A 12,595-nucleotide genomic window follows, 5' to 3' on the forward strand; every position below is an offset into this window, starting at 1 on the left:
AGCTTTGTAGCTGCGGCTCTCAGAGGAAACACTGTGCGTAAAGTTGTTGTGGTGTTTATGTGTCATCCATCTCCCCATTTCTCTTTCCAAGGAACAGCCCTCAAGTAGTAACTAACTAAGGTCTAACTTACTCATTAATTAATTTATCTGTCTGCCCATGTACAGTAACTAGCAAGTACAGAGTTAATATTGTCTGTTATTATTTAATTACTTATTCATATATTTTTTAAATATACAGTGCTATTTTTCTAGAAAAAGAGATGTCAGAACTCACCAGGATCACCTCCCTCATTCTTTTAGAATGGCAATGGCGCCCACCTTAGAGGTACTGGAACTGAGTTCTGGCTGAAAAAAGCCCTGATTATACAGTGGTACCTCGGGTTACAAACGCTTCAGGTTACATACGCTTCAGGTTACAGACTCCGCTAACCCAGAAATATTACCTCAGGTTAAGAACTTTGCTTCAGGATGAGAACAGAAATCGTGCTCCGGCGGTGCAGCAGCAGCAGGAGGCCCCATTAGCCAAAGTGGTGCTTCAGGTTAAGAACAGTTTCAGGTTAAGGACAGACCTCTGGAGCGAATTAAGTACTTAACCCGAGGTACCACTGTATATCTAAAAAGCCAGAGCACTTTACATCCTTCATACATGACCTGAGTTGGAACAAAGACTCCACCCTTTAGCTAGCTCCTGTGGCTACTTTCATTTTCCTGGGTTGCCAATCGGATCAGTAAGCTGCCTCTTGGAGTCTGGATCTGGAAAGCAAGAGTAACCTTGCTTGATCATAAATAAGAACGGAGAGTCTTGGGAAATGGGAGGATATAAATGTAACCAATGAATGCAATTCAAAAGCCATCTTTGGACAATACAATGTAGTTGGCCAACCAAACTGTCAGAACATCAGGTGCCACATTTTGAGTTCTCCAGATAACGTCAAGATAAGTAGGGAGGGAAAGCAACGTGAGGGAGCAAAGTGATGGTGATAGAAGTTCTTTAGCACAGGTGCCCTGTGAGATAAACTGAAATGAATAGATAAACAGCTTCTGGTGACATGGGCTCTAGTCAACAACATGCCATAGATTTAATACATAGATACTTTTAAAGTATCACAAGCCTCTGCTTGCAGGCTTCCCATGGACCACTGTGGGAAATAGCATTCAGGATTAGATAGAGACCTTTGGCATGATAACACTCTTGTGCTCTTGCTTTCCCTGCTACAGACCAGCACAACTTCCCCTTCCAAATCTATCTTCAGGAATGAAGAACAAGCGGCCCATCAGATGTTGTTGTCCTACAACTCCCATCACTGCTGAGCACTGGCCATGCTGGTCCAACAGAAGCCATGAAGGCTAGAACTAGGGAAACGGATCTCTGGGCAGAGCTGTCCCATGTTGCGAGTCAGATCACTGTCCCATCTAGCTTTGGATGGTATGGTGCAGATGTTGGCAGCACTGGAGAAAAAACATTTTTCTTATAGCTGTTACAGCCATAACAAGAGGCTTTTGGAGACGCTGTTCTCCTGGGTCTGGGTTGGCTGGAGTCTTCTGCCTCTTCCACACAAAACACAGGAAGGGCTTCAAGGTCATCAAGAGAATTCCAGAAACTAAGAGCATCCATGAGTCTCTGAGGAGGGATCATTCTGACATCTTTGCCAAGCCCTGCATAGGTCATGCGAGGCCAGTTGTTCTCCTGCCTGACAGCATGATGGGAATAGCATGGAAAGAAACCCTGGAATTGGTCCATTGGCCCTGCCATGGTGGTGGGGACAATGATTTACGTGAGAGATCCCACAATTGCTACAGAGGAATTAAAACTTGAACAGCATTAAGGAAAGTGGTTGAAGCATGACTCTAGGCACCTGTCTGTTAAAAATGTATGCCCCATTTCTCTGTCCCACCTGGGCATCTGGTACACAAGAATTTTAAAAAAGGAACAAATGTGAGATGTTCAGAACATTGTGTTTCTTTAAAAGTGGAACAGCAGAGCTCCCCACCACCACCAAAATATAGCCAAGGAATAGGAATTCAGCCATCAGAAGTGCTAAAACGATATGGCTTTTTACCTGGCCTCTGAAGGAGAGAGGCTAACTAAGGCTGCCATAAGAATGCAAGAAGAGCCTGCTGATCTATCTAGTCCGGCAGCCTGTTCTCATAGTGCTCAGTCAGAGAAATGGGGAACGCCCACAGGCAGGACCTAAGCACAACAACACTTGCCTCTCCTGAAGTTATCAGCAACTGGTATTCAGAAGCATACTGCCTTCTGCTGCAGAGGTTAGAACACAGCCATCGGGGTTAGTAGCCAGAGAGTCCTGAGGCATGCGATCCCGTAGTCCAGTGAACCAAAAGGGACCATTTAATCTCACTGTCACAAAGCCACCTACCACATCTCTGCCAGAAGTGGAAGGAAGTATGATCTCCATCAAAGGTCTGAATAGCAACCTCCCCCTGCTCCCAACACTCGCATTTTTTAAATTTTGGTGCATTGTTGGGGTTTTAAAATATGCATTCTTTGTTGCTATTTCAGCAAGGAGTTTTTCTGATCGTGGAATGCTCCCTTCTGTGTGCTGTTATGGGGGTTCTCCTGTTCCTCCAGGGAGGCACTGAGAGTGGGTAGGGAAGGAGGAAAGCCCTATTGCGCTAGCAGGAGCCCTTGCGATGGGTTCTGCTAGCACGGCAAGTTATTTCAATTTGGACCACTTCTATTGTTTTATTTATTAATTTGCATTCATTACTGCTGTTAGCTACTGCGGGCATGATTCATGGGGAGATGGGGTATAAATCTTCCTGCTACATAAAGTGTTTGCACTTTGACTCGGGTCTAGCAGACCAGTCAGGACTTGGGAGAGAATAAGGCAATATGTTTATGGCCAATGTGTGGAAACTGATCTACCGTGCAGCTGGAGGAAAGAGGAGAGAAGGAATTTTATTATCTTCCAATGCATGCAAAAACAATTATACCGCTTAGCGGTAATGATGGCCGTGGAAGTGAATAATGACAGGCTGAAATGAAAGTAAGTGTGTGAGAGACACAGAACACAAATGTGCCTGCAGCCGCATTTTCAGTGCCATCGCCATCTCATCAGCACAGGCAAGGGTGTGGATGTGGGTGGGTGGGTGTGAGAGAGAGTGGTGGTGATGCCTCTCCCAGCCTGCTTCAGATTTCGCACATGCAAAGTTAGTCCTGGCACTGACTGTCATTTGGTGGGGAGGGGAGGGTCAGTTCTTGCATCCCTTCTGGGCACTGATCCTGTATCCAGTAAGGTTTGGTGTCTAGTTGCAGTGGAACCTGCCAGATGGATGCCTTTGTTCAGATAATAGCTTCCACTGGGCAGTTAAGTGCTCCCATCAGCACCTCAAAGAGGTGTAGCAGTTGCTACAACTATCTGACATTGTCTTTCCATCCCCTTGCCTAGCTGGTTGGCAAAAAACAACAACCAAAAAACAATATGGAGATGGATCCAAGTTCTGTGCTTACACTGTATAAGAAGACTTACACCCATCAAACCTGAGATACTGCATTATTGAAAACTGATCCCCCAGTCAGCTGCCATTTTGAACCTTAGACTATTAGCAATGCCTCCCTACTTTAATTTCAGCCAAGGGACCCTTTGTTTATGCTAAGTTTTGTGTTTGTGTCGCAAAGTGGTGTAGGGAAGCTGCCTTCAAATATCCAAAGAGCTATCATGCAGAAGATGGAGGAGACTTGTTGCTACAGAGAGCAGGATTAGACCCAATGGATGAAAATGGCAAAAGAGCAGAAGCTTCCTAATGGCAAGATCAGTTTTGCAGTGGGGGGGAAAAGCCTCAGGAGCATAACATTGCAACAGAACATGGCAAGTTGCTTTAGATTGAGCCAGATCATTTGCCCATCTAGCTCAGTCCCATCTGCACTCACTGGCAGGGAGCATTCTCAGCCTCACCTGGAGATGCTAGGGATTGAACCCAGGGCCTTCATGTGCAAAGCTGATGCTTAACCACTAAGATATATGACCTTCCCTTGGAGGTCATGGGCAATTCTTGACTGGAGGCTAAATGGTCATTTGCTAGAGATGCTGTAGCTGCATCCCTCATTGTATCCTTTGCCCTTGAGCAAGGGCTTGAGGGATATTCCTTCCACAATCCCTTCTGTTAAAATTCTATGCAGAAACCAGCCTCTTAGTGTAACTTGGCCATTGTTCTGCAATGGTAACCCTAGTCTTCAGTCATTCTTTTCTGTTCCACTCTTATTGTTTATTCTTTACTTCCTTATAGTTTTTGGACTGCCCCATTAGTTTTGCTCCCCCAGGTTACAAAGCAGAAAGACCTCACCCTGATTGCTTTCTTCCCAAGGCTGTTCTCCACAAAACCTGCCATTCACTGCCCTAGTTTCCATCTTGAAAGCAAAGGCATCTCCCGGGGGTGGCTTCTGCTGGATAAACCACAGTTGGAACCTGAACCCCCATAGCAGACAAAGAGAAATGAATGAACCTGTAGGTGGAGGCAAGGAGGAGGTGAATCTGAAGAATAGCATCTATATATCACATCTTCTGAAACAGCTAACCTTTTCTTCAGGCTGAGGGCTAATGTTGTCCCATGGGCGAATCTACAGGAGCTGCATGTCAAAGTGTGTGTGCCTGACGTTTCAAAGTGTGTGTAGTCGATGTCTAGAATCTGGATGTTGCCTTGTTCTGATTATCGTGCACTCGGCTGCCAGCTGGCCACTTATTTTAGACCATCAGTAATGGAGGTCAAGTAAAAGCTATATTATGCTGGATGCTGCTGCATTCATTATGCAATGTAGAAAAGTTTTAATGGCCGGGTCATTGATGGAAATAATGGGTGCAATAATGGAGATAATGGGCAGGTCAGTGGAATGCCAGTCACACCCACCTGCCTAAAATCAAAACTGATTTGTTCATCCTGAGCTTGATATTTGTTTTGTTTTATTAATTTATAAGAAGATATACATAACCGCAATAATGATAGACCACCACCATGTTGCAGATACAGTGACTATCTAAGTACACAAATCATAAAAGATAAGGTAATACAAGGCTTCCAGATGCCCCCAGTACCTATCCGCACAAAATCGATGCCTCTATTAAATATATTTGAATGTAATAAATTCCTCTAAAGGTAAAGGTACCCCTGCCCGTACGGGCCAGTCTTGACAGACTCTAGGGTTGTGCGCCCATCTCACTCAAGAGGCCGGGGGCCAGCACTGTCCAGAGACACTTCCGGGTCACGTGGCCAGCGTGACATCGCTGCTCTGGCAAGCCAGAGCTGCACACGGAAATGCCGTTTACCTTCCCGCTAGTAAGCGGTCCCTATTTATCTACTTGCACCCGAGAGTGCTTTCGAACTGCTAGGTTGGCAGGCGCTGGGACCGAACAACGGGAGCGCACCCCGCCACGGGGATTCGAACCACCGACCTTTCGATCGGCAAGCCCTAGGCGCTGAGGCTTTTACCCACAGCGCCACCCGCGTCCCTTATAATAAATTCCTCTAGGCATTGTTTAATACCTCCTTTTTTAAAAAAAGTGCATGGTGTACAATAAAACCCTTGGAACATCACACAATTATAAAATCATAAAATGCAGAATTCATTACCAACAAATCAATTCTCTAAAAAATGATGGGCAAAGAAAAACATTTTCAATAAGAGATAAGAGATCAGAATTGTAGGTGTTGGTTTGAATGTTCCAGGAATACTGTTCCAGATGGCAGCTGCAGCTACACTAAAAGCCTTAGCTCACGTACAAACTAAAGAAATATAATCTAAATGCGGGATCGTCAGGAGGGCTTCTTCCGATGACCATAGAGATTTGGTCAGCATGCAAAGGACAAGATATTCAGGTTACCTGATTCTAGGCCAAAGGTGAGGTACTTCCCTTTCTTTCTTTCTTTCTTTCTTTCTTTCTTTCTTTCTTCTTCGGCTCCATGGACCAGATCCTTGTAAGGATCAGGCTTGTTAACAGGTGGGCAGGATCTCTCTGTCACACCTGGATCAAACTGGATCACTTTCCCTTTCCATCAACTATTGGGGGAGAGGAATTCCTGCACAGTGTTGAGCTCTGGTGTGTGAAAGAGCTCTCTGCGTGGAGCTCTCTGGCATGCCTAGACCAAGGAGGACCAGCACTGGCTAACATGAAGGAGGAGCAATCCTGCTTAGCACTGGGTCCCTGCTCTGTGCAGTGCTCCAAAGGTTCCCAACAACCAGCTGGTTGTCAGGCTTTTGGCAAGCCCTGCCCTTATCTGTATGATGTCAGTTGTGGGGCAGGTCGACATGAATTGCCCAGTATGGCCTCATGGCCCTGGAGAGCCAGGCTTGGCATGTGGACTGGAGGTTTCCCACCCCTGTTCTGAGCCATCTATGGCTTTACACACTAGCAGTTCAAGGCATAGTAGAGGGTCAGAAAGTTGAATTTGGTCTAGTTTGCATTATGTGCATTCGATGCAAGTGTTGTGTTTCTGTGTGTTGGCTTCTGCAGCCCCATGAGACTTGCTCAGCCTGAGATTCTCCTAAAGACACCATAAATCTCTAGCATTCTCTTAGTGTGCTTTCTTAAGTGCCTCCAGGAAAGCTCCTTATTGCTCAGTTCAAAACAGTGGGTGGAATTCAGTGTAGTGCTAAGGAGATCATTCAGTTAGTGCATGCATTTATGCTTGTCCGACGGAACCACCTTCCCTTTCCTCCCACAGCATGCTGCTCCAGGAGATTTCCCAACCCTCCAGAGTGGATTTGGGGGATACTTGGGGGAGGGCAACTCCTTTGTACTAGCAAGAGCCCTTTCTCTGCCTTCTGCTAGTGGAACAAGGTAAGTTAATCTGGCTCCATATGTTATCACTGGGGGGTGGGTGGGGGGGTGGGGGTGGAAATAGCAATAGGGTTTGCAGGGAAACAAGACTAATGTAAAGTCTTCCTGCATTCATGCTTCATTCTTCTCTGTTAATTGTTCAGCCTACTTAGACCCTGTGTACTCTGCATCTAACATTACTGACCTCCGATGACTGAAGAGAACACATGTACCCACTGGCTGAGGCTCACTTTTGCTTAATCAGCACATTCCTTCCTTCAAATGTCCTAAAATGCCTCAAGACAAAGAGGCAACAGAGTCTTGTGGCAAAACTCCAAAGCAGTTGGCATGGAAATGGTAAAACGATAATCTAGGACAAAAGGGAGTAGAATACTGTCTAAAACTACATATACCTTGCCCAGTTCTGTGGGAGATTGAGGCAGTAGGCAGTGAACAGGCAAGGTCTGGTCAAGAGGAGAGCATTCAGGACCTTGGACAGCTCCAATGAGCCCTACTGAGGCAAAAGAAGTTGTCTCTGCAAAGAGCTACAGCCAACTTAAATAGGCTGACCAGACCTACCATGTGGGAGACTCTGGAGAAGCTGGCTGACTGGTTAAAAGGACTTCACCTTAAGCTGCCACTGCTGCTGTTGATAAATTTGTACATCACTCTTCATTTGTAGATCTCAGGGCAGTTCACAACATAAAAATACAAGATAAAAAACCCAAAACACATAATAAAAACAAAAAAATAAACCAATGATGTCCCCACCCCCAAGTTGAATCTTACTTATGAGACAGCATCTGAGAGCAACCAGGTTCCTTAGGGGAAAGCCATAACCCTGTCCTCACTGCCACTATGTGCTCACAGCATTCCTCACCAGAGAGGGGACTTTTTAATGGTGGGTCTGACCCTGCATCTTGGGGAGATGGAGTTTCAGAGGCACAGTACGCTTGAAAATGTTCGAGAATTAAGGCACAGCTTCCAATTGGCTACAGGAGCTTCCTGTACTCAGTCGGAAGGTGCGGAAACTGCATCAGACGTTCAGCTTCCAAACAACGTTCACAGACTGGAACACTTACTTGCGGCATTCGGGAGCCAAAACATCCAAGTTCCAGGGCGTTCAAAAACCAAGGTACGACTGTATATAAATTTTCCTTGAGGAATCAAGAATTCCTTACCCCTGACAGATGTGTGCTGATTTTGTTTTTATTTTTAATAGATCAACTTGCTTTGAACACTTGGCCTTTATTGACAGTTTTAATGTATATTTTATATAAAGTGCATATACACTTTTTACCATTAAACAGGGCACACATTTAGTTACATAAATCACAATGAAATAAACAGTGATGGCAGTAAGGCTGAACCAAACCTTGTTCTCAGTGGTACAGCAGACACTTAACCACATGTCAGTCAGAGAACATGCCATACTCATGTCAGAAGGCCGGGGGTCAGAAGGATGGTCAGGATCGTGATTCAGCTAGTGTTCCATGAACTAGTGTGACCTTCTCCAAACAGGTGCCCTCAGATGTTTTGATATACAACTTCCATCATTCCTGACCACAGCCCATGCTGGCTGGAGCTGTTGAAAGATGTATCCAAAACATCTGGAGGACACCAGGTTAGGGAAATCCACACTTCTGGATACAACTGGGAAACACTGGCCTGTGAACGCTCCAGTTGGAGAACAGTCTTTACCAAAGGTGTCATGGGCTTTGAAGATGCTCGAACTCAGGATGAAAGTGAGAAACGTGCTAAGACGAAGGCACGCTTAGCAAACCCTCACCATGATCAACTCCCGCCCGGAAACCTATGTCCCCACTGTGGAAGGACGTGTGGATCCAGAATTGGCATCCACAGTCACTTACAGACTCATTGTTAAAACTGTGCTTATGGAAGACAATCTTACTTGGCTACAAGTGATCGCCAAAGAAGAAGACTCTTGGATCTGCCAGGCTGTGTACTTCATGCCTCAGTTGCTGCCTGGAAGTTTATGGTGGAACAACCTCCACAGACACAGTCTCAGGCTTAAAATCTTCTGTACAGCTACAGTGGTGCCCCGCAAGATGAATGCCTCGGAAGATGAAAAACTCGCAAGACGAAAGAGTTTTTCGTTTTCTGAGTTGCTTCGGAAGACGGATTTCCCTATGGGCTTGCTTTGCAAGACGAAATGTCTTGTGCCTTTTTTTTTTAAACCACCAATGCATTCCTATGGGAAACCGTCAATACACATTGGTGCTTCGCAAGACGAAAAAACTCGTAGAATGAATTAATTTCGTCTTGCGAGGCACCACTGTACTCACCTGCTCAGTCTTAGGCCTTCTAATTGTTAATACAGCTGGACAGCTCCCCTGCTTGGTTGAGAAGGCCAACATGGAACAACTGGAAAGCTTTATCATTTATTGATCTGAGGACTCAATAAAAAACTTACAGCCTGCTAAGAAACAAATGATTACATGTATTTTAAACCTGGGAGAGGCATTGCTTTGAGAGCTTACTCTGAGAAAGTCAGAGTTAAATGATCTGCGTGAGAAGAGAGTGATTCTCTGGAGGATTTAATCAACTGGGATATCCCAACAACTAATCCATCGACTCAAGTGTCAATTGTGTGTTCTATTTCAGGGTGTACTAAGGGCACAATGCATTTGGCTCCGCTAATTGATTATCCTATGGAGCCTTGGGAGGAAAAGCCCTGGATTTCGTAGGCAGCCGTTCCAGATGATGAGCAAAATGGATGGATTACGCTACGCTTTCCGATGAGCTCTGCAGAGAAGCAAGAAGCCTATAGGTGTTGGGTATGCACTTATTTATTAAGAGTAGAGTTTTTTTAACCCACTCTTCCTTGCCAATCCATCCAAGGGCAGGGCACAATAAGAATCAAGCTAAGAGCATGAGTAGAGTTCTATCAAAATAAAATAACAGGGCTGCTTGTCATGAACCCTGGGGAGCTGTCACAGTATAGCTGTCAACCTTCCCTTTTTTGCGGGAAATTTGCTTATTCCAGCACCATTTCCCACTGCTTCCTGCTGCTATCCCGGATTGTTAGATATCCCATAGACTGTCCCCGGGACAGGTGAGGCTGCTGATCCCTTATTTTTGAGGCTGCTGATCCCTTATTTTCAAATCTGAAAGTTGACAGCTATGTGTCACAGTTGGGCTTGGGTTGGCCTGCTCTGACAGAGGAAGAAACAGAAGAGGGAGGAATAGTAAGCTCCCAGCTGTGAAGGTGGCACCTGGTTCTAGGCAACAAGGCTGCATCCTCCTGCCTGGGCTCCCATTCAGCCTCTGCTGCCTTCTGTTCAGCCTCTCCACTTAGCTGATCAAAGTCTTTCCTGGCCACCACTGAGGCTTCCCACTCTGCAGGAAGGCCGTGGTTGGGAAGCCGGCATCTCTACTCCCCCTTCCCACCTCCTCCAACCCAGATATTGCATTTCTATCCCACCTTTCCTCCAAGGAACTCAGGCTGGTGTACATGGTTCTCTTCCTCCTCATTTTCATCCTTATGACAATGCTGCGAGGTAGGTTAAGCTGGCCCAAGGTCACCCAGTGAGCTTCATTCATGGCTGAGTGGGGATTTGAACCCTGGTCTCCTAGGTCCTGGTCCAACACTCTAACCACTATGCCACACTGACTCTCAACCCCTTCCCGTTTCTTCCTTCTGTGTTAGAGCTGGTCAACCCAGTCCCAATCCCGGCAGAACTGCAGGGCACATGTCAGTCTTATAAGCCACCACAAATACATTGAATTGGTCAATACTGGCTGCCAATGAAACTCTTTCATGGCTGGTATTGTATGGTACTGTTAAGCTGGTCCACTCAAGAAGGGAGCAGCTGCATTTTGCACAAGCTGCAGCTTCAAGATGTTTTAATGTGTGGTGTTCTGTTCTGCTGTTGTGTTTTTGTATATTATGTTGGAAGCTGCCCAGAGTGGCTGGGGCAACCCAGTCAGATGAGCAGGATACGAAAAAGAAGAAGAAGAAGAAGAAGAAGAAGAAGAAGAAGAAGAAGAAGAAGATCTTCAAGGGCAGCCCTATATAAAGTGCATTACAGTAATCTGGCAGGTTACCAGTACATGGACCACTGTGGCAAGGCTATCCATGCCCAGCTGCAGCTGCTTCAAAGCACTCCTTTTCATTGAGACTACATGCTCCAGAGACAATGAGGGGCCTAAGACCAGTCCCTGCCCTAACTATCTACATCTTATTTTAAGAAGATTGCAGCCTCATCTATAACAGGACTTCTGCCTAATTCCTGAACGTGGAGACAACACACTCAGGATTTAGTCTCAACTTAACGCTCTGTATCCAGTTAACAAAGCACTGGTCCATCAGTAGTCAGGAACTGCTAGCTTCACTAACTCAGGCACTCAGTTCCGGCATTATTACGCAGTCTTTCCGAAGAAGAAACAATCATCTTGGTTTATTGTGTTGAGGAACAGAGACCTGAGATGGGGAGCCAGCCATTTGGGTTACCATGGCTGCAGAGAGATATTTATTTTGGTCTGTGTCACAAGCCGGCATGGAGTAAACATATGCAAATGAGCCTGCCACTTGAATGTGAGCTGGAGATGAAAGCAATTAAAAGGAACTGGGAAATTCCATAATCCCTTTGATACCTGGGAAATCTTAGGGGAGCATGAAAGGCCCCTATCCATTATCTCAGCGACACTGCAGCAGCTGTTGAGAATAATGTGCAGCCATGCTCTATCAAGCTGGGTAAGCGATGAATGGGGTTAGGGGGAGCCACAAGGGATAGGGAAGAGGAGCTTCTGCCTTCAAAGCAACGCCCATTTGCCTCCGGTAATAGCAGCTAGGAGATGAGGCACTTGGCAATATTGACACAAGGAAAGGGGCGGAGATCATGATCACAAACACACCATCTTGAGTACTTTCAGTGAGTTCCATAATTTTCAATGGGTCATATGTGCAACTAACATCACCTGGATCCAACCCATTGAGTAATATCCATTGTTAGTCATGACTCAGAGTAAACGCATTGAAGCCAATGGACATTCTGAGTATGATGTAGTTTCATGGCGGAGAGGGCTTTCAATAGCTATTAGCCATGATGGCTGTGCTCTGCTTCCACAGCCGGAGGCAGTGATACTTCTGAATACCAGTTGCTGGAAGCGACAGGATCATACAATCAAGGAATTGTAGAGTTGGAAGGAACCCCAGGGGTCATCTAGTCCAACCCCCTGCAATGCAGGAATCTCAGTTAAAGCATCCATGACAGATGACCACCCAACCTCTGCTTAAAAACCTCCAAGGAAGTAGAGTCCACTGTCAAACAGCTCTTACTGTCAGAAAGCTTTCCCTGATATTTAGTCAGAATTTTTTTTCTTGCAACTTGAAGCCATTGGTTTGAGTTCTACCCACCAGAGCAGGAGAAAACAAGCTTGTTCCCTTGTCCATGTGACAGCCCTCAAGATATCTGAAGATGGCTGTCATATCTGCTCTCAGTCTCCTCTTTTCCAGGTTAAACATACGCAGCTCCTTCAACCATTCCTCATAAGGCTTGGTTTCCTGGCTCTTGATTATCTTGGTTGCCCTCCTCTGCACATGTTCCAGCTTGTCAGCATCCTTCTTAAGTTGAGGTGCCCAGAATTAGACACAGTATTCCGGAGGGGGGGGGAGTGTGCTCTTGAGCTCAAATCCTGCTTAGGGGTTTCCCACAGGCACTGGTCTGGCCACTGTGAGAACAGGGTGCTGGACTAGATGGGCCATTGGCCTGATGCATCAGGATCTTCTTATGTTCAGTTCAGTATCACCCGTTGTGCCTTTGGGACCAAACTCTACTTTACATTGTTGTTAAGCTGCC

The sequence above is a fragment of the Podarcis tiliguerta genome (genome assembly GCF_965153285.1).
Source record: "Podarcis tiliguerta genome assembly, chromosome: 8".
In the NCBI taxonomy this organism is placed as follows: Eukaryota; Metazoa; Chordata; class Lepidosauria; order Squamata; family Lacertidae; genus Podarcis; species Podarcis tiliguerta.